We start from the raw sequence: 26,731 nt of genomic DNA, 5'->3' as shown, positions 1-26,731 counted from the left end.
ATATATATATATATATATATATATATATATATATATATATCTGAGGAAAGCCATTCAAATGTTCAAACACTTTCTACAGTAACATGAACACATTCAGGGAGATATTTGTAAGGTACTTAAGCTAGAGTGTTTTAAAAATAAGCAAAAAGAGAATAAAATGGTGAGTCTTTTAAGGCATCTTCATAGCAGGCTGGAGAACAAGCCTCCTGGCTGAGCTGCTCATGAGCAGTGATTTCCTCCCAGGAAATTCCATAGTGCTACAAAGCCAAATGCATTCAACCCTTGGCCCATCTGAGTGTGCTGGAAGGAAATCCAGCCTTTAGCTGGATTTCTTCTTTACAGATCTCTTAAATGACTCCAAATGCTGTGGTGCCTGTGGTGGTGGGGAGCCTGGGGGCAGGACTCTACTGTAAAAGCCATGAGTCACGCGTAATGTGCCACTTTCTGCAACAGTCCCTTTCAGCACTTTCAGCATCAATCCCTCTAGAGACTTTTCAAAGTTAATGAACATCTCTGGGTGCAGTGGTCTCATGCCTAAAGTTTGAAGGTTAGCAATGAAGGTTTACCATTCATTAGAAAACTTTATTTCAAGGGAAAATTGTGTAAATGCAAGGTACTTGTCCTCAGAAAATTCAAAATGATGCATTTTGGATCTGTTTATGTTCAAATCCATTTGCTACAGTTCTGTGCCCAAGAAAATTTTGTCCAAGTAAACTATAACTGTCAGAATCTGGTTATATTCAGAATGTTTTCTGGGTTCTTAATCACTGTGGATCCTATTTCACAAAGATCTGAAATATGTGCAGGAGTCCAAGAGGCTTCCATGTAATTTAAGCTGCTGTAATGTAGGCTTGGCCTCCAGCAGTTGCTGAATAAGCACAGGAGGGCACACACATGCTTGGATCCAAGAAAGTGCTTGGGTGCTGCACCAACTCATGGCCTCCCTCTAAAACCTGACTTTCCATCGCTAAGGGAGATGCTGCTAAAGGTCTGGTTTCCTCCAGGCACACAGTCCAGGAACAGCATGCCAGGCAGCGCCCCACTTTCAGGGAGTCTGTGCTGAAGAAGGCAGCTCTGTGCAAATATTGCACTGGAGTCACAGGAGTTACAGCATGCATGATCACCAAACTCATGCAAAACCCAGCACTTTTTTCTTAAGAGACAGGGGGAAATGTCTACTCTTGCACTCTTTGCAGATAAAAAGATAGCACTTTCTGCTCAGTAACTAGAGCCTTAATTAATTGCCTTACTTAAACTAAAGAAGACTAAGAAAAGTAGATGTATCTACAAAAAACTTGTCCCACATTCTAATGATGTCCTTGTATTGTACACATACAACTGATTCTTGTATGCTTGCTTTTCTCTTCATTGATCATTTTTTCTCTGAGCTTTTACCTCTACTTCCCCTGTTTAACAAACAGTCACTGTGAGAATGATGTACACATTACAACCCCTCGTTTTGCTGCTGTAAGTCCTGACACATGGCACCAGCAACATGTGGACTCAGGGAATTATGCAGGCCTGTACAGAGACATTGAAGATGCACCAAGGTAAGGATGGCAAAACCAAGAGGTCTTGTCACCTTTGAGACAAAGTGAAATGCTTGCCCAAATCTAACTGAAACACATTTCTTGATTTGTGTTCAAAAAAATTTACATGTACAGTGTGTTAAATACATATTAAAAACAGAAGAACTACAAACCCAGTTACTAGACTAAAACTGACTTCTGCTGGCAATGTGTGATATAATTTGTGAGTTTAGCTATGTTGAAAAGTGTGCCTCTGATTTTCCCTCCTTGGGTCTTTGAGTCCTTCCTAAAAATTTAATCAAAGCTAAACAACTGCAGAACCTGCACTCCTTCATAAACAATGTTTTCTTTCCTATTTGGATATCACAGATGTACAAGGGACAAGCTATTATCCTACTCAGATCCTGTGGAACAGTCATGTGTCGGACACTGGACAAATAAATTGGAATGTTTGGAAGCCTGCTCCCTGCTGCTGGTGGTCAGCAGCTGTTCTGTGGCAATGGCTGTAGCCAAAGGCTGAGGAAGGCACTGCAAGACTCTGTTTCTGAATTGGTCCCTTCTCTCCTTTGTCCTCCCCAAGATCTCACAGCTCTCTTTGTACCTGCTGTGAAGAGGAAGGGGGCTCAGTGGAGCTGGTATTCCTGTCATCCAGCGGCCCTAACTACCCAAATTCCTACCCTTGCTGATACCTGCTGCTCACTTCCCCAGTAAAGCAGGGCAACTTTTATTTCCTTTGCAAATGAGGCATTCATAAGAACAGTAACCAGGGCAGGAATTTTCCAGCAAAGAATAATAGGCATTTCCTATGTGAACACAGGTATATAACAGCACAGCTTGGGCTTCTGTTGTATGAGGTAATTTATATCAGTGATTGTAGAACTGGGGCCAAAATCTCTCAGCACTGGTGCTGTATTTCCACTCATTTTGTACTAGGGTCTTCCTGTGAATCCCCTGTGGGAGCAGTTCAGTGGTACTTAAAGAGATGGTATTTCTGTAATTATCTAATTATTGCTCTAAGGTTCTTTCTTGTGCTTGTTAAACCTTCATACCAGTGAAAGTGTAACCCCACACTACTGAATTTGGATAAAATGTGATTGAGAATCAACATTAATTCCCCTGTAGTCTTTGGAGTAGGTACTGTTGGCTTACTTTTATTATTTCCGGTTTGAAAACACAGAATTCAGACTGAATCACGCTGAATAGAGTGAAAAGTTTCAAAGGTAGTGGAGTGTGCAGATGGGGCTATAATTCTCCATTAGATTCTTTATATTAACTTAAAAATTAATGGGACATTTATTTCTTTAATGAATATTATAACAATTACCTGAATTCCTGTTAGTTGCTATCAATCTAATTTCTAAATTCTGATCTTTTTTTTATTGCAGTAAGGAATCAACAGTGAATTGGTTCATATTTATACTCAACAACCTTCCAGTTACTTACCTCTTAATTAATATTGTTTTATGCTCTTTATTAATTCCTTTATGAGTTCCTTCCCCCTAGGACACAGGAGTCTAACACCAAAAAAAGAAAAAAAAGAAAAATTAAGGAAAAATTAAGGGTGTCTTGGGTTACTTCTTCTGTTTCCTACTTTTCAATTCACATTTCACAATCAGCCTTAAATATTACACCTTCATTTGAATTTTCAGCTGCTGAATCATGATCAGCTGAAGATCCAGTAGCCCTGCACTACTGGATATAACTCAAAGGGTTATGCTGTTTTTACTGCTTGGCACATACTCAGGAATGGCAACTTAGCTTAGCAGTTGGAGCATATGGCAGGGGGAGATAGGCCAGCATCTTGGATGAAGATGCATATATTTTGTACTCTCATGGTATGATGCATTCTTGTGCTTTGCAGATGGCACCTCAAAATTGTGGCTCTGAAAACTAATTTTGCCCAGCCATGCAGGTCTGCTGACACAAGCACAAGGATCATCTGTTTCTGCAGACACTACTGCACACTGCAGATATCCTAGGCAGGAATTTTTCTGAGAAGAACACCTGCATCTCAGTTGCTGTGGTAAGCAGGGAAAAAAACCTCAGGAACCTCTGACCAGCCTTTGTATCTAGAGAGAACAATTCAGGCAGACACGACTGCTACCCTCATGTAACACTTGGTCGCCGTTTCTCCTGCAAGTTTATTACATCCTGGTAGTCAGGGCAAGAGTGGTGGCAATACATTGATCTTATGGCAGCTGGAAAGAGGGATTTATTCTAATTGACAGACATCTAACCTTGCCTTTGATTTGCCAGCAGCTTCCCTGCACACAGACCAGCCATCAGACCTCAGAGAAACTGCTTTTGCACCACATAGCAGGGATTGTAGCACTAATAGTGCCTCTCTCAAAACTTGTTTGTGTTTTATGCCTGCCTCTCTGCCTCCACAAAACCAGCAAAACAAAAACCAAAACCAGCCTCTTGTTATGTGTGCAAGTGGATCAAGGGCTCGCTAGACAGGTTCCAGGCAGCAGATTCTGTGCAGCTAACAGAACTGCAGATTAAGGTATGAGCACTTTCTGTTCTCTGCCATAATTTGCATTACTTAAAATCATTCTGGGAACAGTTTTTAAATGCACTAGGCTGGAGTGCACTTTTTCTCAGAACAGTACTGCTTCCTCTCCAATCTCATTCTTTGTGGTACTGTGTCAGTGATCCGATCAGGGAGATCATTTAAGAGTACATCAAGCAGATGTATTTTTAAGCATAATTTTCCTGCATGTGCAGTGGGCTTCACATGAGCTACTGTCAGGTCTTCTTAGCTTTCTTTTTTTTTCCCAAATTTCTGTGCTCTCTGTCGGACAGACAGCCTCAGTACTAGTCTGTGCTTTTTGCTAGATATTCTCCTGAAACAGTAAACAGTTTGGCAGCAAATAAAGCCATGGGTGGTGGACACAAACAGTTAAATTCTATTGTCTACCTGCAACAGGAGAGCGAAAGGAGAAGGAGAAATTGGAATTAAAAACAGATCTGTCAAGCAATAAATGGGATAGTGTCTGGAGTAATGTGAAATTACTGCCAGCTTACAGTGTACCAAGGGGCTTTTTTTTTTTTCAGATGATTCCAAAGAGCTATTATTTACAGTACCCCTGAGCAATTGTTTCCACATTGAGCTAAGACAAGGGAGCTGTTGCTGGCACTACCAATAATATATGTCTGCCTCCTACCAGCAGGCTGGAAAGCTCAAACATCTGCAGGGTAAGGGATGGATTCTGGGGAGGAACCTCCTCTCGTCAGACAACTTCTGTGGACACAAAAGATGCACACATTTTTGACAGCATGAAAGTAGATAAGAGCATTTGCTGCCTGCAAATGAAATGCTAAAACAGCAGAGAGGTGCCATAATACCTTCCTGCATTCAAATGTTGTGTAAATTATCAAGAGATTTCAGAAGGTACCTTATTACCCTCAGCGAAAGGAACCAATGTGCTACAATCATAGCATAGATTTAAGGCAGATTTGAAGACTTAGAATAGAAAAATATCTGCCCTCTAAATTTATGGTGCTCTGTCTCCCTTATTTTTCCCATTTTTAGATTTCAGCTGATTACCTGGGGTGCCTCATTTAGGCTTTCTGACTACTATTGCATCCAAAATCTTCAGTGATTCAGACAGCTACTGAGAAACCCTGGTCCTTTGTACAGTCACTGGAGAGAAGCAATTTCCATGCCTAAGTGCAGATCTGACTAGGACCCATCATTGTATTGTCTGTTTTATCTCCACAAGCAGGAAGAACAAATAATTCTGAAGCACTGAGAAAAATCTTTTCTACCTTCCAGGGTCTCATCTGTCATGCTTTCCCTGGGAAGAAGACAAGAAGAGGACCACATATTTAATTTTTTCTATGGGTTTTGTTTGCTTCAAAGATTGAACTGAGTTTTCTTTTTCTTTCTTCTTGTATCTGAGGGGCCCGAGAACATGAGTAGCTCTTCTCTTGAGCCCATTTCAAAAGTATGTTAAGTGCAGGAGCATTGTAGCATCATTTGTTCATAGTGTTCTTCACAAGTGTATAGAAATTAAAATTCAGTTATAAAAGGGTGCACAGCACCAGTATAATAAAAATCTTTTTAATTGAGTTATTTAAGAGAAGATGTTTGCTTACTCCTTATCTCAGTGACCAATCTATTTACATCCAGACACTTTTCCACAGTGCATTTTTGGAAAAAAAAAAAAAAAGGCACATGAGAAGATTTTGAAATCTTTAGAAACAGAAAAAGTCTTGAAAGTCTTAGGTAGTTTTTCTCAAAAGGAACAGAAAAAACCCTGAAAAAGGCTTTGGACTTTGCCATAGTGATCTCTATTTTCACTGTAACTAAGTGAAACTTTGGACATGGAGATTCTGAGGGGGTTGTTTAATGCTAAATGGAAAGTTTCTTAAAACTTTAAGGAAAAAAATAGCGTGAATGAAAAGCGAAACCCAGTTTGGGATTTCCTTTATCAGTTCGCCTATTTAAAGTGGAAACCCCAGAGGTGAAAATAAAAGAAACAGTGGAAGACATAAAGAAATCAAATCAAAAAAATGATGTAAGCAGATGACTAATGAGAAAGCGGCTGTTACCCTACTGAGAAATCTGAGGCTGTTTTATAACATTTGCCATGGCTTTGTCACAGCACATAAGATCTGTCATATACATATTGTGTACCTTATTGGAATGGTCCCTTAAAATAATTTGTGCTGTTTCATGATGTAAAACATAAAAAAGGCAACAAGAATGGAATGAGATGTCAGCATAGCACTGAAAATAATTTTTCAGCATATTATAGGAGGAGAAGCCATGGCACCTGAAGTTGAATATCTATGAGACAGAGCAAATTTGTTTTGAAACAAATATCAACAAAAAATACTTATTAGGCTGTCTGAGCCCTGGAAAATCAGTCATTGACACAGTGAGGTTATTTTACCAAGCTGATACACTGTAATGATTATCAAATGTGTTCAAGGAAATAAAATCCTGTAGTCAAGTCAATCCCATCCAGAACCTGATTAGCTTTTAGAGCTCAAACTCGATTACCTGATTTCATTAGTAAAAAACACCACAAGACTACCAGACACTTAGAACCATCAAATGATTTTTTTCCTTGTGATCTCAGAGTGGATGTCACGTGAGAAGGCAACAAAAGACTGACACAGACATTGATTCTTCTTCAGGAGATTTGCACAGGGCTTTTTAACTGTCTTTTGGCTGTGAAGAAGTTGTCAGATGCACTTTTTTCCTTGAGCTTCTATCTGTAAGAACATGTGAAAAATTGAGGTATACTGAGGGAAATGGTTTTAACACTCTAGACAAACACAAGAGAAGAGCTTGTGTACATGGAACTGCTGATGGTGCAGAACATTTAGACACAAGCTGCTTACAGATGTTCCTGTAAGCATCTCTTTTTCTTCTGAAAAGAGAAAGACATGCTGTAGTCTAGTGTGAAAAGTCTGTGTTGTATCCATTTTTCTTATTTCCCTGGGCAGGAATTATGTTTTGTCTGAGAATGTTACCTGGTAAATAGATAATGCCTTCTTACTGCTGCTAGTTGTCTCATTGAATGTTCAGCTGGCAGACTACATGGATATACAGATGAGGAGATATTAAAAATTATATGTAGCAAGATACTAAAAAACAGTCTGGACATGGCCCTGCTTTGGGTGCCCATGCTTGAACAGGAGGTTGGACAAAATAATCCCTGGAGGTCCATTCCGACCTGTAATTCCATGGTAAGATCACAAAAGCTGATCATTGTTTTAGCTCAGAAAACAACAGCTCATGTCACACTCTTATGATGAAAATAGTAACCATGTGAGCCTTAATTTTAGTGTCAATCCTCTCTTTTAATATAGAGATGTCAACCTTCTTGCAGACAGCTACTTGGTGGTGGTTGTGGGCTTGACTGGTGTCAGCAGGTATAATCTGGGCTGATACTACATCCCAATGAGACCTAATGAGCCCATTTCTCATTTATGTCCCACACATCTGGCATGGCTTCACAGGACTTTGTGGAAACATCCTATTTATGTTGTGGGTAGATGTACTTTGGGATCCAGAGTGTCTCTGCATCATGTGTAAGCTTTTGGGAGGGTAAGCAGTCATTCCTCCTGCCAAGCACCAGACCTGACAGTTTGTGTGGCAGCTATAGAACCACTGCCCTGGGAAGACCAGTCTGTCTTTGAAGAACCTTGTGCTGCTGTCATTGAGAGACTGGAGCTCTGCCAGCACCCACATTGCTATGAGGGCTGGTGGGTAAATAAGATCCTTGAGCCTCTCCTTCCCACAGCCCTCCCACACAGGTCTTTGCAGAGCTGAGCCTCAGCTTTCAAACCAGTGCAATTTTAAAAAATACTCCTTGTATAGCCATTTTAGTGCCTGATATTGTCAGTTATTAATCATAAAAATCCTCTGATGGAGCCCTGCAGAAGGAACTGGAACTGAACCCAATCAGATACCATATTTTAATTATATTGCCTGAGCAAGGCAGCTTTGCTCATGGTGATTTTCCATACAGCATTTGCAAGGTTGGAATTGTCACAGCTCAGAGTGCAAACAATTAACATACTATTTAAAACTTAATATTTGAAAGGTATATTTCATTGATGTTTCATGTTGCAAAGAAAAGATGGTCATAGATTTCACAAACATTCCTGCAAATAGTTCTTCCCATTTTTCTGATACCTATGATGCTGGTAAAAAAATAGGAGCATTTCTGGTTGTCACTGGGAAGAAAGAGTAGAAAAATTAGAATTTTTTTTAAAGTGTTCTTTTTTAACATACTTCTATTTTTGTGGGACAAATTAAATATAGTTGGGGCTCAGAACATGAAGGTGTTTTGATAGGTGAATGTTGGCTCTATACTCAGAAATTATCAGCTTCTTCCAGGTAAATTCTTCTTGAGGACATTTACTTCCCTGGGACTTCAGCAAATTGCATTAACTAATGAATGTTGAATGTGCCTAAACTTTGTCACTTAACAGAAAGTGGAGAACACAATTCTGCCTTCTTCTCCTGGCTCCTATATCGTCCTTACCTTTGGAATCCTTTACTTCAGAAATGCATGGATGTCTGTGCAGGGGGTGATTACTGCTGAGTGGTTGTACTGTGTTTCAGTGTGGCATTCTTGATGGTTTGTGTTTTGAGGGGTTTTACATGGAGGATGAGCTTCATTTCAGCATGGCCCCAGGAAGCCATTGCTTTTAGGGTGCTACTGCCTACTGCTGTTGCAAAGAATGCAAGAGGAGGACGCAGCAGTGATGACTTTTATTAATAATGATAACTGCTTTTTAGTTATATTTCCGAAATCTACCTTGCATACTATTTAGTGTAGTGGTTCTGATACACATTCCAACTCCCACATGGAAGTAGCTACTCTCAGTACAGTTGCAGTGAGCTGCCTACACTTAAAATAATCCAGCTGATCTTGTGTTTTCCTGCAGGATGCTTTTAGTAGGCACAAAAAAAATGTGGTACAAACTTGTCATGGGCTTTCTGAGAAAACTTCTGTGTCCAAATTCCTCAGCCTGATTTCCTGTCTTACATGTAGTTTTACCATAATTCTTTGACCAGTGGACAAGGAGCAGCCTTTCACAGACTATCAGGACATCAAGTAATTTCTTAGTAACTAGCAATTCACTTCCAGAGCTAGAGGTGGTCTAAACTGAGCTCCAAAGTGACCATTAACTTTTTCTCTTTCAAGTAGAGCCAGGGATTATTTTTCCCTCTGGGTGCACACTTGCATATCTTTACAAACAGGGCACTGTTAGATTTCTACCCTGCCATAAACCCTGACTGTAATACCTCATCCACTACTGACCTGAAGTGAACTCCGAGGAGAGGGAACAGTAATAAAGCGAAACCCAGCAAACAGTGTGAAGCTTTTGTAAGATCTTATATAACTGGATTGGCTATATTGGGATCTTGCCTTTGGTTTTAATTATAGATTTAAGGGTGCACTTATCGGGCTCTGTGCCATCTCTTTGCTCCCTCCCTTCACTCTTGATTTGCTTTATATAATGAGCAGCCACTACAAAAAGGATGTTTTTCCCCCCTTCCTTTTAGGAAGAGGACAGGCCGACAAAAGTTCACTGGGGGTTGGGGAGGTCTAATGTGTTAATTGTCTCATGTGTCACTCTGGTCTCAGGCTTCAGCCTGGTCCCTCCACAACATTTCAAAGATCATCTGTCAGAGCCCAGCAAAAATGTGTGGTGTCCAAAAACTGGCCAATGTTTCTTCCCAAAAGCTGGGGTTGAGTGACAAGTACCTCTTTGAACTTGCAGAAAAGTGTCAAGAGAATGACAATCCCCAAATCTACCCAGATCTATCACTTACTCACATCTGTTCACCAGCATACACAAAAATTACTTCCACGGAAGCAGAGCCAGAGCAGATGCAAAGCAGCAAGGTCTTTTGAGGGCATCATAGAGCACTAATGAAACCTGACTTGAGATTTGAGGAAACAGGACTTGGATGCATAAAAAAATTTAAAAGATAACTGAGTGAATTTATGCTGCCTGAGCATCACTTCTCGACTTAATCTTTAACTCAATTTGTATTCATTTTCCTGGTGACTTTTACCTCTCAGAGCATCTGCTCTACCAATTGTTATATGTGCACAGGGAGAGGGGCTTGTAAAGCAATAGAGAAGCTGTCCTGCAGAATTACTCTGGCTGTGCCTTAAAGGGTAGACACCTGCTGCCTCCTTTGAGGGGTCCCAAGCTCAGAAATCAGGTTTCTGAATCTGTTATTCATATCAGAATCTAGTCCTCTGAAGGGCTATCTGGAGATAACTGCCCTGCCACAGTCAAGAAGGTGATTATAGAGCTAGTGGCTATCCCCCTGCTCTAGCTTAGATGTCTTCAGCTTTTTGTTTCAATCTTGTGAATGGATAGGGGTTAATGAAATCAACAGAAAAGTAAGCTGAATTCCTCTAAGTCAGTGAAATTAACAGTATTAATCTCCACTATCTGTAGTTAGGAGAAGGGTTCTGTGATGTAAGGGTAACGAAAGGAGGGGAGAGAGCAGGATACCTGAGCATCTCAACACAAAGGCAGGCCAGATGCACTATGGCTGTCCCACAGCCTAGAGCTAAAAAACTCTGCTTGCCTTCCTATTGCTTTAAAATCTAGGTATAACATAGCAGGGGAATTAAGAGTTCACTGTGTTAACAGAGTTTTTTTATCCTAGAATGTTTGTAACAGTCCATCTCTTAAAATATGAATGCAGTGGCATAGCTCCTGGTTATCCTTTCACTGATACCAAGTTAGAAATATTGCTAAGAAGGACAGCAAAACTTTGGAAAATGGTGTACCTGACTCTCCTTAACAGCAGCCTACTTCCTACCAGCCCTGTGACTACTGAAGAATTTGTCATTCCAGAAAATTGTACATCGTTTTGACATGTGAAATCACAAAAAAAGACTGCTCCTAATGAAGCTGAAGCTGAACAGACAGAAAGTTTAAATGCTAAGGCCTTACAGAAGACACTGCAAAACACAGTTTGGGCTTCTAGGTTGCTATAGGTGTACATGCTCTATAGCAGAAGTGGGAGTGTTCATCCTTGCTCCCAACTCTCAACTGGTATCACTGCATCCAGTTTTGTTTTCTTTTTTTATGCTTTTTTCTAGGATGTGACTCAGTGCTTTTCAGAAAGCAGAGCCTTTGTCTCCATCATTTTCCCTGCCAATCCTTTACATCACCTGCTTGATCCAGAGTTGGGAGTGACTCATTTTTCTCATCCAAGCACATGTGCACACAATGAGCTGTCTCTCATCTAATGGCCCTTCACAGAAACTTATATGTAGGGTCATGATTGTGTTTTGTTGCAGATGCCCAGTGCCCATCTGTAGAGGACAGTCTCTGTCTGTCTCAAGATTTATATTCTGAATGCTTTAAAGGCTTTGCAAGTGAAAGCAAATGATTTATTTTTTTTTCCCTTCCTCCCTCACTAGCTAATTTTGTATCTATTATTTACTGTGGGAAAGCTATAACAAGCAATCTCTACATTTTGTTCTGAGGCTGATTTCCATCCTAAACTATTTACTGAAGAGAGCTTGAAACTGGAAAAGTTTCTGGAAAAGTTTCACACCACTCACTCACTCACCACCTTGCCTTTGTTGTTGGCCCTGTATGTGAAGATAGTTTTAATGGAAACCCCTAAACTGCATAGAGACTCTTGTGACAGACTAAGTAACTAAAATTTATATATGAATGACTGAAATCAAGACATGTACAATGCAGACAAGTGAACTAGTCCACCTCCTCTTTTGCCCTGTTAGAGTCAATGGAAAGATGTAAGCTCCTCCCAGCAGTAATTTGGCTCAACCTGAATTAGACAGCTACCATAGGTCACATGGATTACAACAAAGAAAAGGCAAAGCAAAACAGCTTTGGTGCAGATGTCTACATTTTGTTGGTGTCTATTGTTAGGGTGCCTTACATAAATTAAAGTTAGTAAATTCATTGTTGAATAGAGCAGAGATTCAGGAATTTCCAAAGAGGCAGACCTCAACATTATCACAAAATGATACCATTTTAATTTTAGATTTTGATTCTTCTGCTGAGAGTTCATTTATTCTCAGCATTAGGCATAGGCATCTCCTGTATGTACTTTGACAGTAACACCGCCAAGAAAAGATGCAAATTTTTAGGATAGAATAATGAAATTTCTTAGATTGAAAAGGACTTTTAAGATCATCAGATCCAACTGTTAATCTAGTGCTGACAAGTGCACCACTAAACCATGCCCCTAAGCACCCTGTCCATGTCTTAAATACCTCCAGGGATTGTGGCTCCCCCAGTTCCCTGGACCTGCTCCAGTGCTTTACAATCCTGAGGATTTTTTCCCTAATATCCAATTTAAACCACCCTTGGCACACCTTGAAGCCATTTCCTCTTGTCCTATTGCTTGTTACTTGGGAACAGAGACCAGCCTTCATCTCAATACAACCTCCTTTCAGGTAGTTGTAGAGAGGGATAGGGTCCCCACTCAGCTTTTTCTCCAGGCTAAACATCCTCAGCTTCCTCAGCTGCTCCTCATCAGCCTGGTGCTCTGGACCTTTCACCAGCTCCATTGCCCTTCTCAGGATACAATCCAGCACCTCAGGGTCTTTCTTGTAGAGGGGGCCCAGAGCTGAACGCAGGATTTGAGGTGTGGTCTCACCAGTGCTGAGTGCAGGGAGATGATCACTGCCCTGGTCCTGCTGGACACACTGTTCCCCTGGTTACCCTGCACATGCTGTGTGATGGCAGTCAGGATGATCTGCTCCATGTCCCCCCAGAGGCACGGAGGGTGGGCTGAGAGTTGTTGTTCCCAGAATGCTCCATCTGGCTCTTCTTGTAGATGGGCATCACATTGGTCAATCTCTGGTCAACCAGGACCTCCCCACTTAGAACTGCCAGAACTGCAGGTAAACATTGAAAAGTGGCCAGGTGAGCTCGTTCACCATCCCCCTCCATAGCTTTGGGTAGATCTCATCCAACCCCATCGACTGCTCCAACAGCTTCTCAGGGCACAATAAAGACAGATAACTACACTCAACAACCTTCCAGATTGCCCTGAAGAACTGCATCAGTAGGACTCAGATCAGCAAAGAGACTGACCATGTCTCCAGGCATCTATTCTCATATCCTGGCTGGATGAGAGATAGCAATGGAAGAACAGGAAAGATAAGGGCAACAGCATCATTCATGGACTTACCAGGAAACTGGATGGACTAGTGAGATGGCTTTGAACCTCTCTGTCAGGAAACATTTCCACGTTGTCCTATCTCACAATCTCACACATCTTCTCTGCTCCTCCTTTGCACCAGTGTGAACTCATAATGTCTGTGATACTGTACTGTGCTCAGGCCCAGTGGAGGAGACCCGACTTCTGGATCATGAAATGTCATCAGCAAAGAAAGGAAGATTCAATATTCAGGGTCCCAGAAAACTGATAGAAGGTGCCAAGGTTTTATAGAAAATTTTAGTGATATCTCAGAGAGCCGTCTGGAAGGCTATCTGCTTCCCTCTTCTGTCTCCCAACAACCTGAGGAGAGTGAGCTGAGAGCCTCTACATAGAAACAAACCTTGACAGTTTATCAGGCGTGGGTTGAATTTTGATGATGCTCGCAGCAAGGCTGAGGCAAATTTCTCATTACTTTTCATGTAGAAGAACCCACTTTGTTTGTCTTTGTGCTCTAAGAACCTTGGAAAATGATAGCCTTGGAAGTGCCCATTTCCCAAGAGATGCAAAAAAATTCTGATGCCTCTTGAAGCTCCCTTGTGTGAGCCATTGGCCATGTGTTTTTGTACTGTTTTAGGAACAGGCCAGAAAGCAAATGGCTTGGTGAAAGTCCTGACACAGAGACAGTGCTTTCAAGGCCTCCCTCTCCCTGTGCAAGGACAGCCAGAGATAGAGAGTACTTCTCATTTCCTTGCTGCCCTTTGTGCAAGGCAGGTCACAGACTGCTTGTTTAGTCAACAATTCAATATATTCTCCAGGCAATATTTTTTCCTTCTGCTGAGAAGATTGTCTTTCCTTTAATCCATTTATTCCTGATCTGCTTTTCCTGTAGTCCTCATGCTCACTGAACACTGTAGCAAATCTGCTCTTACTTGTTGTTAAAACAATGGAATTTTTTCACAAGACAAACCAAAAATGGGTGGCTAAAACTTACACAGTTCTTGTTTTATGCCTTTTTCTCAGGAAGCATGGAATATTTTAGAAATTCTTCTATCTGATTAAGAGTAAGCCTTAAAGACAGAGCATAAGAGCACTTGTTCTACCAGCAAAAGCTTGTTTTCATGGGGATAGCAGGGAAGAGCACCTGGACTCTCTCAGGAGAGCTTTGGAGGAAAGAAGGTAGACATAATTGTAATGAGCCAATATGGCCTTTGTTCATCTATTGTCATGTTTTTCTGCTTCGGGTTTCATTCCTTTTGTGATATATAAAATATTACTTGAATTTTGATTGTATCTCAATTCCATGCAGATATTTTCAATTATAAAATAGGGTAATGTAAACTTCCATGAATAAATCTAGTGAGTACTACTATAAGATTGTTTTCCCTTGCCTTTTCAAGCAGCAGTCTGAAATTCTTTGAGGAGACAAGATAACAACCTGACATGGAATGGAGTAATACAAGATGAATGTTATGAATTTTTGTTTTCTTTCAAGCAATCTTTTACATTTGCTGTGTAACACTTTGATACTGAACTCACAGGGGTATTAAGGGATGGGAAACCATTTCTGTAAAAGGTTTGAAACCACTAGTTGCTGGAGCCCTTTTTGGAATTTGCTTCTTTCTAGTAACTTGTCCCTTGCCATGTTTGTGACAGACCTTTCAGAGTCATTTTTCCAGATTATGCCATAGCAGTACAATTGGACATTCATTTAAAGAAGCTATATTTGCATCTCAGGACAAGAAAAATTATTGAATGATTTAGATTGGAAGGAGTCTTTAAAAGTCATCTAGATCCCATCTCCTTCAAATATGCTGGGACATACTCAATTCAGCTGGGTTAATCAGAGCACCATCGATCCAATATGCCCTTGAATATTTCCAGGGCTGGGTCTTCCACTACCACTCTGAGCAACCTGCTCCAGTGTTCACCACCCTAATCATAAAAAAATCTTAAATGGCTTGGCTGGCTGTCTGTTTGCAAGTCTTGATTGATTTGCAAGTCTTACACTTTACAACCTTGCACAAACATACATGACTCTGTTCTGAGAAGACAGCAAGGCCTGAACTCACTGCATGGTTTGAAAATTAAGTCCCGAAATGACCTAGCCATCAAATGCTCACTTGCCCTTCTCATGACTTTGCTCTCAGTGAAAATTCAGCAATTAACCACAAGTTGCAAGGGTGTGAGTCTGCTTTTGCAAAGTTGCAAAGAAGAGAGGGGAAGAGAGCACAACTTCTCCAAAGGACCTCTCAGTGTACCTTGCCCCAGTGAACCCTCTCTGTGGGGGCTCATTCCTGGGATGTGCCCATGGGGTCTGCTGACCCCAGCATGGCCACCTGTGGCAGCATGAGGGTGAGAACATCTGTCCTTCCCAAGTGGAGTGGGACCACCAACAGCTCCCACAGGTCAGCGAGCACAAACCTCACTGATTGCTATAGGTATTCCTCTCCACTGACCTACATGATTTGGTCTGGTGACCTACTGCTTTTGTTTATTTTTTAGGTTATAAAATATGCTTATCCACCCTCTATAAGCAAGCATGCAAATCTGAGAGTTGTAGTTCTAGAAATCCACTCAAAAATGCCAAGTAAAGGACTGCTAACCAGGCCTCTCTTGCCCTTAAGCACCTGAACCCTTACAAACATGCTTAGAGGTGCAAGATTGCACATCCTATTAGGAACCTGCTAAGCTAGCCTGGCATACCAGCTGGATTTTTAAGGTACTCTGTGAAGATCATAATCCCCTTCTTTCTGGGAGCAACTTTATTACCCCAGGGAAGCAGCTGAGTCAAGATTGTGCCAATATTTCCATTATATTGTTAGCTCTCTCTTTTTTAAGCCTTCATGAAAAAGAAGTAATTTTGTCCAATAATTAAAAACCAAAAAACTTCTCATGGCAGCAGATTTTGTTTATGATTTTCACACAAATATTTTTGACAGCGTTGACATTTTTACAAGCATGACTAACCACACATTTACCCAGTTTCTTTTTTTTTTTTTTTTGGCACTTAAATGTGCTAAAGATAATGTAAGCTAGAGAATTCTGAACTCTGGCAAGAAGTTTACTACATGCCAGGGACTGTTTTCTCTTATTTTAAAAGACAAGTAGATAGCCAAGATACTGAATTTGAAATGACACCTGCTGAGCTTGCATCATGGTGACTGTGACAAAGGATATTCCTGTCAAAGAAGAATTTCTTAGTAACTGTTTTCATTCAGGGCTTTGTCCCATGATTTCTTTGCCATGTTGGGTATGGCACAAATTTCACAGCTTTGGTTTCTTTCTCTGTGAAATGAATTTCATTACCTACTTCACAGGAATATCTGCTGTGTAAATTATCAGTACTTAGGCAATGCTGAGGGAGGAAGGGACTTTGCAGCCTGGAAAGGACAGAAGGGTGCCTGCACATGGCAGGGGTATGCACAGTGCTAACAAATCTGCATGTAAAAGGCTTTACCTGGGAGCCAGCTAAGGATACAGATACCCTCACTCATCCACAAATACCTTCACCACCACTTCCCTGTGATATTCTATGCTGCTCCTTGTGAAAGCCACTGCTTCTCAGGAGTCCATCTCAGACAGCTGAGGAAATGCCCTGTGCTATGAAAGTCACAGAGCAACACACTTCCTAAAGGAGCTGTTTCCCAAAACTGTCCCGTCCATGCTGAGGGTGATATCACAGTTGTGATATGTGTGCTCCAGAGTTAATACCTGCCAGCACCTCTGACACAGTGGTCCTAAGACACTTGTTTATTGTCAGTTTATAGTGTTAAGGAGATAGATGAGTGGTCTCTTGGAAACTGTTGTGCACAACCTGCAGACAAATGCTGCCATTTATGGTGGTGCTGTCTGAGAATTTTAGGGAGTGTGATAGCTGTGTATGACCAACCCCACAAACCTCCTGTCACTATACACTGGTGCCACCTTTAGCTCTCTCTGCCCCCTTCAATATCTTCTGCTTTTTAGTATGCCAGTACCACACTCCTGCCGAGCAGCTGCCTGTTTGGCATGACTCATGCCAGACATTTGGCTATTTTGGACAAATGGGGATAGGCTATTTATCCCAAATAGCTGCCTGCCCTGGATAGCACATTATCCTGAATAATGGAAGCACTATCAACCTAAAAATCCTTTAGAATTGTTCTGCCTGCACCCACATACTGCAGCAAAGAACTCTGGAAACATTCAAATAAACTATTAATACAGCAGATGACGACAGACACACTTTTGAAATGATAAATTGGTTTGATTTGGTAGCACCCCCGCCAAGGCAAGGAGGCCACTTTCTCTGGGTGCAGGGTCTGGGAACTACTCCAGAGCTCTGTGCCCCAGCCCTTGAGGAGCTCTCAGGAAAGATGCAGGTACCCTGGTGACTTCTCTAGAGCTAGTGCTGGTCCCTGGCTCCCTGGTGGCAGGCTTGCCATGGAAACGTTTCTGAATTTTTTTTTTAAGCTGTTGATTCACACACCAGAAGGAGCAGCTTTGGGTTTGAAAATCTACTGGGCATGTTCTGCCCAGGGAAACCAAAAGCCATACAGTTTGGGTAAAAATTAGGACCTTCTTTGCCCTGTTTACCTGCAGATGGCTTGTATAGGATGTGAAATTCAAGGGCGTCCTCGAAGTTCATAGTGTCTCAGACACTATGATAAAGGGGACTTGAAAGAATTTTCTGTCTTGACACAGACCCTCCTGGGAGAGCTTTTTTTTCCTTTTCGTTTGCACTTTTTTTTTTTTTGTTAGGTTTCCCAATCTTTTAATGGACCCATTGTAATTTATAGTAGATCCTTGCCTAATGATGAATGATGTAGTTTGCTAATGATGGATTTGGTTACAGTGTGTGTGTGTTGTAGAGTGAGAGATGATTTTATCTTGTTCTGATGGAGGACTCAGGTTACCAAGAAGTCTTTATAGCTCTTTATCAATCCACCAGTGGAGCCACCAGTTTAAAACATAGGATTTTTCTCCTTTCTCCTGCAAATCTTAATAAATTTTAAAACAGTTTTAAAACTGATTATTTCAGAACACTGCTGTCCCATAGGTATGTTTGTCATCATTTACACTGGTCAAATTTCCACTGGTTTCAAGGTCTGATGGGAAGAGTGCTGGGTATGAAAAGAATTTGGGGTCAGACCCAGAGAGAGAGATAGAGATGGACCAGCAGCAGGGCCAGTGTCCCTGGTGAGCATTAGGGTGAGCTGGTAATAGCAGTGGCAGCTAGCAGAGGAAATTGGTGGTAAATGGAAGACTCTCACATGGATTAACCTGCCAGGCTTGTTTTTAGAATCTGTTCTTCATTCACTTCAATGGCTCATGGGCATCCCTTCCCCCTCCCCATCTCACTTAAACAGTTTTAATTTATTTTTGTGTTTGGGAAAATATGTTTTACATCACTAACATCCTCTATAATTTCCTCATATTTGGTGTGTTATTTTATTTTTTAACCAGTATGGTATTTTTTTGTTATATTTATAAACTAATTGGAAACACTGACAATTTTTTATCAGATTCCATGCATATAATTTGGTTATATGTATATGGAGTTAATTTATAACAATTCACTAGCATTATTCAGTCCACTATTTTTCTCTTCTAAACACTTTTTTCAAAGGCAATTTTAATAAGATTGGCTATTTCTTTTTCCTTGAAGAGGGATGGGGAAAAATATTTGCCTGCAAAAGGCTTTGAAATTTTAGCCTTAAAATATGAAATTAGTAAATGAAAAGATGGCATTCAATGACACTATTTTGCAAAGGTGTATGTGATCTGCCACAATCTGTTTGCCTATGACAATAAACAGAAGTGTTCTGCATCTCTTATCACAATTTTTTCTCCAGAAAGGTTACCAGTATGCTGCACACAATATAGAATTTTCAAATTTTGAAACATTTCGTTATTATAGTAATGGCTATTGCTGTTCCTAACATATACCCTGTCAGATGGCTTAAAAAATTTATGCCTTGGTTCATGCAAAAAAAAAAAAAAAAAATGGGGGGGGAGGGGAAAAAAAAAAACAAAGGTCAAAACTTTTAAAATGTCACTTCTTCTACAGTTTTGCATAGAAAATACATTGAAGCAGTGGGAGGGCTCCTTGCCCATAGAAACAGGCTGTAAGAAAAGAATGTTATCCTGCTGCTGTAGTTTCCACTTTCACTGGCAGCTGCGGGCTGAGCAGAAAAGCACTGTGGGAGCCTATTGTTACCCCAGCTGGGTAATAGTTTTCTTATTTTACAGTCAGCAACCGAGGGGGGTTGGGGTGTCTCAGCAAAGTGCCTGAAAATATAACTCCTGCAAACAGATCACTTTCTCCTTCCCCATGAGAAAGAGGGATCCATAAATCTTTTATTTAATTTGTTTCCTCTACCAAGGTAATTAACTATTTCAAAAAAAAGATGAGTTTATTTTCCAAATAAATTTATGCTGTGTGGAGATGTTGCTCTGAAAGTGGTAAAATCCCACATCTCTATTGAAAAACTCAATAATATTCTCTTTTGGTGGTGGTGGTGTTTTTTTGGTTTTGGGGTTATGGGGGTTTTGGTATGAAATTTGATTTCTGAAAAGTAAATTTTGCAAGAATAAGCCTGTATGGATGGCAAGCCACATTTTTACCACAACAAAATTTTGATAGGAAATGGGGTAAACTTCACAAAGCCTTTCTTATCCTGACAGGGAAAGTGTGAGCACCCCTACAAAAGTAGCACACATTGACTTTATGCTGAATGGTTATAGCTTGTAAGTCTGACTCTTACAAGACTTTAGGTTTCTTTCAGTGCTGGCCTGTCCAAGTGAGGGCAACAATTTATGTCACCACAGCAACTTAAGTTGAAGGAAGAGGAACAATGACAAAACCATTTAGCTCAGCAGACTTTGCTCATGTCTTTCATTTCCTACCAACTAGAATTTGCAAGACCAGCTGCAAAGGAAGTCAGATCTTGCCTGTGGTGTGAAAGTTGACAAGCTGAATGATTTATCTCCTCAACTTTTTGATAGACTCAGGTGTCACCACAGTTCCCATGTGAAGTCCTGCAGAGCACTCCATCAGCAACGTGTAAAGGCAAACCACCCTCTGGTCAGTTGGATGAGAGCAAAGGTGCAGTGCCCAGTTGATGGGCAGGTCAGAGATGATCAGAAAACTATTTTGATCAGAGGAGACTGTCCCCTGGGCTTTTTCCTGTTGCAAATCCTTTGCAGCCCCTGGAAAGAAAGGAGGATCTGCTCCAAAATGGGGTGGATCTTGTTGTAGCCCTGTTTACTATCCAGAAGCATTGAGGTGTTCCTGGAACAAATCTCCCTCTCTAGAAGTGATGCAGGGGAGTAGGCAAAAGGAGTGCTTCCCTTACCATTCAACCTAATCTCTGCAAAGTGCTCTCTCTGTGGAGCTCAGCGCAGAGGAATGTCTGGATCGTGCCCAGGCTCCTTATATTGATGTAGTTTGCTTTAATCTTGTAGTTGGTGGTGGTGGCTATGTCACAGTATCACTGGGTTGATGCTGCTGAGCCCCAGCTGCCTTTTGTGGCTGGGTTACAGCTTGCTTGTCTGTGTTCTCCTACTCCTCCAGACCTCAGGGCAGACAGAGCTACAGCCTCTCTCCCTCACTTGCCTTGCAGTGTCTCTCTTCCATCTGTGCCATATAGTCAACTCTTGCTGACTGATGTGCTGGCTGAGTTCATGGGATGATATGCAGAGACGTGATATGTGAGAGCAGGTCTGATGCTCTGCTGTTCCTCATTTTTCTCCAGTTCCTGCATCTAAGGTTCTCAGGTTGGTGGAGACACTGCTCCCCTGTTCTACAGAGAAACCCTCTGGGATGGACATGTGCTGGGTGCATGTGCAGCTAGGATGGACTCAGCTATTTGTGTCATGGGAAGATGATGGCGTATGTGGTGGGAGTTCCCTGGAAATGGTCTAGCACTGCCAAGGTCACAGCTCAAAGCCTCGGGAAGGCTGTGGCTGTGCTAAATATTTGCACCTTATATCAAGGTCTCCTGGCTGCCAATACTGAAGGTTTGTCCAGCACACATTCCTGGATCCCAGAGGTGGGATATAGATATAACCTGTCTGTTGTGCAGGGAGAAAGGGAGGGCTGAGGCTTTGATAGGAAAAGAAGCCAAACTCCATACATTTTCTGGATTATCTTGGACAAATGAAATAAAAATGGTACTGTGGAAAAGAGTGATTCATTCCTTGCTTTCAATACTTCCTCTGCAGATATTTTCAAGAGAAAGAATGAGCAGCATTACAGCTTGGCATTTAGACCAATGACAGCAACATAAATTACATGCACTTGTTACATCTGCCAGCATGGAGCCTCAGTTCAAGCTGTGGCACGTACTTGCTTTTACAGGCCCTAGATTCAAGCCCAGTTATTAAACAAGCATGGTTTTGGATATTATGAATATTCATAACAGCAGGGTTGAGCCAGAACTGAATAGGTCTTTTTGCAGACCCAAGGGATGGATTTCCAAAATTTCACCCTGTATTTCAAGATGAAAAATTCTTTTCCTTTTCTCCACAAACTCTCATCTCAGTTCTAAGCCACACCAACAACCACTCTGGCGTACCACACACAAGAGGAACCCACTTTGGCTTTTATCAACCATGCTCCCACTGTGTGAACCACCAGAATCAGGGCAGGCTGATAAAGGAGACCAATGAGCTCTTTCTCTGCTCAGAGGGCTGGACCAGCTTTCCTACCTAAAATCTCCCTCATGCCCTAAAGAGAAACCTGCTGCTGGGAGGTCACACCTGAGGGCATCTGCTTGGTGATGCAACAGGACAATGCATCATGATCTGTCAGAAAGAGGAATAGAGCATCTACACCATAGGAAGTTTTGTTAAGGTTTAAGGACCAGTTCATGCAATGCTTGTGAATCTTCCCCAGCAGAATTCACACTCTTCTAAATGTTTGAAAACATGATGAAAGACTGCAAGCCTGAACTGTGGCATGAGAGTGCAGTCGTTGCAGTAAAATGGTTGGCTACTCTTCTATGATTAGTGGATTTTAGGTTAAACTTGTCCTTTATTTCTAAGAACATTTCTAGCTAGTTGAATAAATAGCTGAGAAGCAGAGGATTCCTGTACACTAAGTATCTATTCATAGCAGTGCTTCAGACTCCAGTACACCTGTGACCTTTTCATTCTGGGTAATAAGTAAAAGCAGTGGTAAAGGGAAAGATGGGGCAAGGAAATTTCCTGTTTTATCACTTCAGGAAACGGGGTTAAATACATTGTGTAAACGCACAGAGATACATACACAGGTATACACAAACACACACAACAGTTCCATTCATGTTATTACTTTAAATTTTATCTCTATAATTACTTAAAATCTTCTTTTGTTCTCTGTGGAAGTGAGGCATTAATTAGAAACGCCACCATCCCACCTCTTTACCCGGTGGGTGCATGAACTGGGTGGCTGGCCAGACCAACAGATACACATGCAGTCAGTGCTGTAACTCTCTAGGGCAGAGTTTACAGCTCCCTCTGTGCTGCCTGTTCTGCACTCACAGAAGAAAGGACACAAGCCAGCAGGTGCTTTCAGTCTATGGATATGTCTCCCTGGATTTGTGCACTGCTGGTGCCACAAGCTGAGCAGAGGGGGTTTTACTGAGTCTAACAAAGCACAGAGCTGGAGCTGGAGAGTGTTCCCAAGGTCCTAGGTATGTTACCTCAGACTTGGCACAATATCATCTTGGTCATGCCATTTTGGGTCAGGGCATGGAGACAGCTGGTTCCCATCTGACTGCAAAATGGCCTGTAGCCATCCCCTGCACAAAGGAGGGTGGGGAAACAGATGGTGGAGCAGTTTGCCCAAGGCCACACAGGAGGTCAGCAGGAGAAGTAAGAGTGGAGCAGACATCCCTGTGTCCCACAACAATCTTCTGAGTTCACTGCCTAGTAGAGTTTCACTAAGGAACAGCATATTTAAAATCTAGGCAAAACTCCATCTATTTTCTCCACTGCCACGTCTCTGTGGGCAGAGTCACTGGGTATTTGTGTCTGGGAGAACATGGGAAGTTTGTGTAGAGCTTTCTTTGATTCATTAAAGTTTGTAATAAACAATCAAACACACAGAAAGAATCTAACATCATCCAAAGAAGGACCAACTTGCACTGTAAGCTTTTGAAATTGTTGTCTACTGACACTACCTTAGTAGCAAATGGTACCCTCATGGGCAGCAGGCTTTGTCTCATCTGTCTTCAGGCATCTAAATGGACAACCTAAGCCAGATGTCTATGTCTCTGCTAGAACCAATGGAGAGAAACAGAGCTATCTAGTTTAGACACCAGTCTAGGGAGGACTTGAGTTGCTCTTCAAGGTCCTTTTGTTATAAAACATCTTAGTCAAGTAGTTTGGTCTGGAAAGCCAACTTTTAGAGAGTTTACACTTGATATGAGAAGTTATGCTTTGGGCATAATGCTCTAACTTCAGTAGGGCCAGGTTTCACTCCTTGGTTTTGCCTGTTTATACAATATCTCTATGTTCAGCATCCAAATACAGCACACATCAGATTAAAATCTGTCTTCTCACTCAAAAATCCATGCAAGTTTTTGAAGACTTGAACTTTCTGGGAGCCCAGTAATTAGAATGGAGTTTGTCATCAGCCTCACTCATAAAAATCATCTGTGTTTTGTTTATTTTCAGATTATTCATCCTAAAAGCTTTAGCGATTGAAGGATTTAATAAAACTGAAAAAAAAAAACTTCCTTTAATCCATTTTTGCTTTTCAAGGTGAATTACAATATATTTATGTAGGTAAGTGGTTGTTCCCCATTTGAAAACATAAGAAATACTGTTGACTTACAGAAGACCTTTTCAGTTTGATAAAGTTCCATGCATGCATTAGGCAGACAATTAGTTTTAAAAAGCAGAAATACAATGCCTGAGTTGCAGACTGTCTACTGTAATGTATTTTTATTTTTATAACACTTTAAAATTGCTAAGATTTTGCACTGATTCCATGTTAGGTATTATAATGTAGCCACTCTGTATACTAGAAAATCACTGCTTCTTCAGGAGCACTTGTTCGTGTAGTTTTTGGGCACTGTTTACTGCCATTTTTTTTTTTATCCTTTAACTACAGGCCATTTCCCTTAAATTACCGAGAACTTTATTTGAGCTAAAGGAAATAAGATGCTGGCCTTTAACCCCAAGTTGAAGCAGAGCTATACTGTGGTATTCTTAGGAGAAGAATCTTGTATTTGACAAGTTTCAGGCACTTCATGCCTTTTGGGGAACTGAATGGACTTAATGGTTTTCCAAGAGAGCATTAGGTCTACTTGGAAATTTTAATGAAAAACAGACTCTGACACTGAGGATGGAAAACACAGACAGAGGTTGCCTAGAGGGATAGTGGATGCCCTATCCCTGGAAATACCTGAGATCAGGTTGGATGGGTCTCTGACCAAGCTGATCAAGATGAAGGTGTTCCTGCTCATTGCAGGGGATTGGACTGTAGATGTTCCTTCCAACCAAAACTGTTCTTTGATTCTATGACTGAAAGGGTGATTTGAAGGGAGTTGACATGTTGCTAATTATGCATTTTAACAGGACCAAGGGCCTACAAATATTTTGTGATATTCTCCTTTTTCCACAATCTTCATGTGCACAGGTTATCTCAAAAGTACATCTTCAAAATATGTGTTTAAAATTGTTTAGAGAAAGTAGCCCCTAGATGTGTCTTTTCCCATTGTCTACCAAGGGAGTCTTTGGGTCAAATGAATACAGGGCATACACATTGGATAAGATGCTCCCAAGAATATTCCAGACAGCTTGGAAAAGCATTAGCCCATTGAGGAGAAGTCACATATAATGTTTGTCTATCACCTCATTATATTGAAGTGTGGCTATTCAGAAACACAGATTCATAGAATGGTTTGTTTATAAGGGACCTTAAATGTTGTCTAGTTCCAACCTCCCTGCTGTGGACGTGGAATATTCCACTAGACCAGGTTGCCTGGAGCCTCATCCAGCCTGGCGTTGAACACATCAAGGGATGGGGCATCCACAACTACTCTGGACCTCCTGTTCCAGGGTCTCACCATCCTCATAGTGAAAAATTTCTCCACACACTTAATCTAAACCTACCCTTCTTCAGTTTAAAGCCATTTCCCCTTGTCCTATCACCACATGCCCTTGTAAAAAGTCTCTCTATGGCCTTCTTGTAAGCTCTCTTTAGGGCTTTACTGGTTGGACAGTTCCTACAACATCCCCTGGGACCTTCTTTTCTCCAGGCTGAACACTCCCAAGTCTCTTAGCCGGTCTTTGATCATCTTAGTGGCTTTGTCTGGACTCATTCCAACAGGTCAAGATCTTATGTTGGGGGCTTCAGAGCTGGATGCATCCCTCCAGGTGTGGTCTCACTGGAGCAGAGCAGAGGGGCAGAATCCCCTCCCTTTCCCCTGGCCCCACCTCTTTAACACTGCCCAGGATGCAGCTGGTTTTTGAGTTATGAGCATGCACTGCTGAGTCATATTGAGCTTTTCTTCCACAAGCAACCCCAAGTCCTTCTCCCCAGGGCTGATCTCATTCCATCTTCCCCAGGGCTAACATCCATTGATAAAGGTCTGTAAGCTGCAGCATTTGCCTCTTTTGCTTTCTTTTGTCCCAAATCTGCCATTTGCCTTTATTAATAATTCATATGTCCATTTTCAAAATGGAAATTATCTGGTTTTCCTTTCAAATTTAAACAGATTCTATTTGTCTTCAGAACTAGCTACTCTTCCCTTTTTTTCGTATAGAGATGTGACTCCACAAAAACATCTACTCCCTGCTTGTCTTACAGGAACATGTTCATTTTTTTGTAGGAGGATCTGCAGAAATACAACTGAATGTAGAGGATGATGAAGAGGAAACAGTCTGTTTTTTTTCTCAAATGGAAACTGATGGGGAAAAAAAAGCTACTAATATAATATTTTTTTAAAATATATCTCTGGTAACAAAGGCAAGACAATCAAGGTGTGGGACTCAGTTGCTCATACAGAAATGTTTAGAGTTGTTTTAAACATGCATGGTACCTATTTAGTTGCCTCCATCTGCTCTTCCATAGGTAGCTCAGAGCTCCCTAACATGCCTGCCAACATCTGACACTGGCATCCAAAGTAGTTGATCAAATACTAGGGAAAATGCTTTCAAGTGGCATATTGTGTCTGTGTTTGCAAAGTGAATCTTGCCTTGTCTTTTTTGTTTCATTTGTGGCAATTTGCCATTGTGTCTTCTTTTTTCTTAAAAAAAATCTAATTTTATATTTCTATGTTATTTTTCTTCAGAGAAATCCCATCTTTGATATATATACAATATCGGTTGGTCTCAGGCACTTCTCAGTAGAGACTGCCCAGAAAGTGACTGGAGATGCAACTTCCAAACATCACTCACAAGTAAATTACCAGACATACATGTTCTTTTAGTAATTATCTCATGACAGAACTTTTCTGCTTGAAGTATATTTGTTTGTGGACTAGTGATTCAAAAATTTGTGAGAAGAGATCTGAGACTAAACACTTGCAGGCTAAAGGAGTCACTGAACTCTGACACTTGCTCTCCTTTGGGAAGATGCTGCCCAGTA

General features: G+C 41.2%; 1 long non-coding RNA gene across 1 annotated transcript in view; it reads right to left on the bottom strand.

The window, feature by feature from the left end:
- LOC129047029 (uncharacterized) overlaps positions 1–26,731 on the bottom strand; it is a 511,465-nt gene that overhangs the window by 79,670 nt on the left and 405,064 nt on the right. Inside the window, exon 2 of the long non-coding RNA XR_008508975.1 lies at positions 2,973–3,043. This is a non-coding gene — a long non-coding RNA (uncharacterized LOC129047029). The remainder of the gene's footprint in view (positions 1–2,972; positions 3,044–26,731) is intronic.

This window comes from Molothrus ater, chromosome 2 (genome assembly GCF_012460135.2).
Source record: "Molothrus ater isolate BHLD 08-10-18 breed brown headed cowbird chromosome 2, BPBGC_Mater_1.1, whole genome shotgun sequence".
Classification (NCBI taxonomy): domain Eukaryota; kingdom Metazoa; phylum Chordata; class Aves; order Passeriformes; family Icteridae; genus Molothrus; species Molothrus ater.
This window is presented reverse-complemented; position numbering and strand designations above follow the sequence as displayed.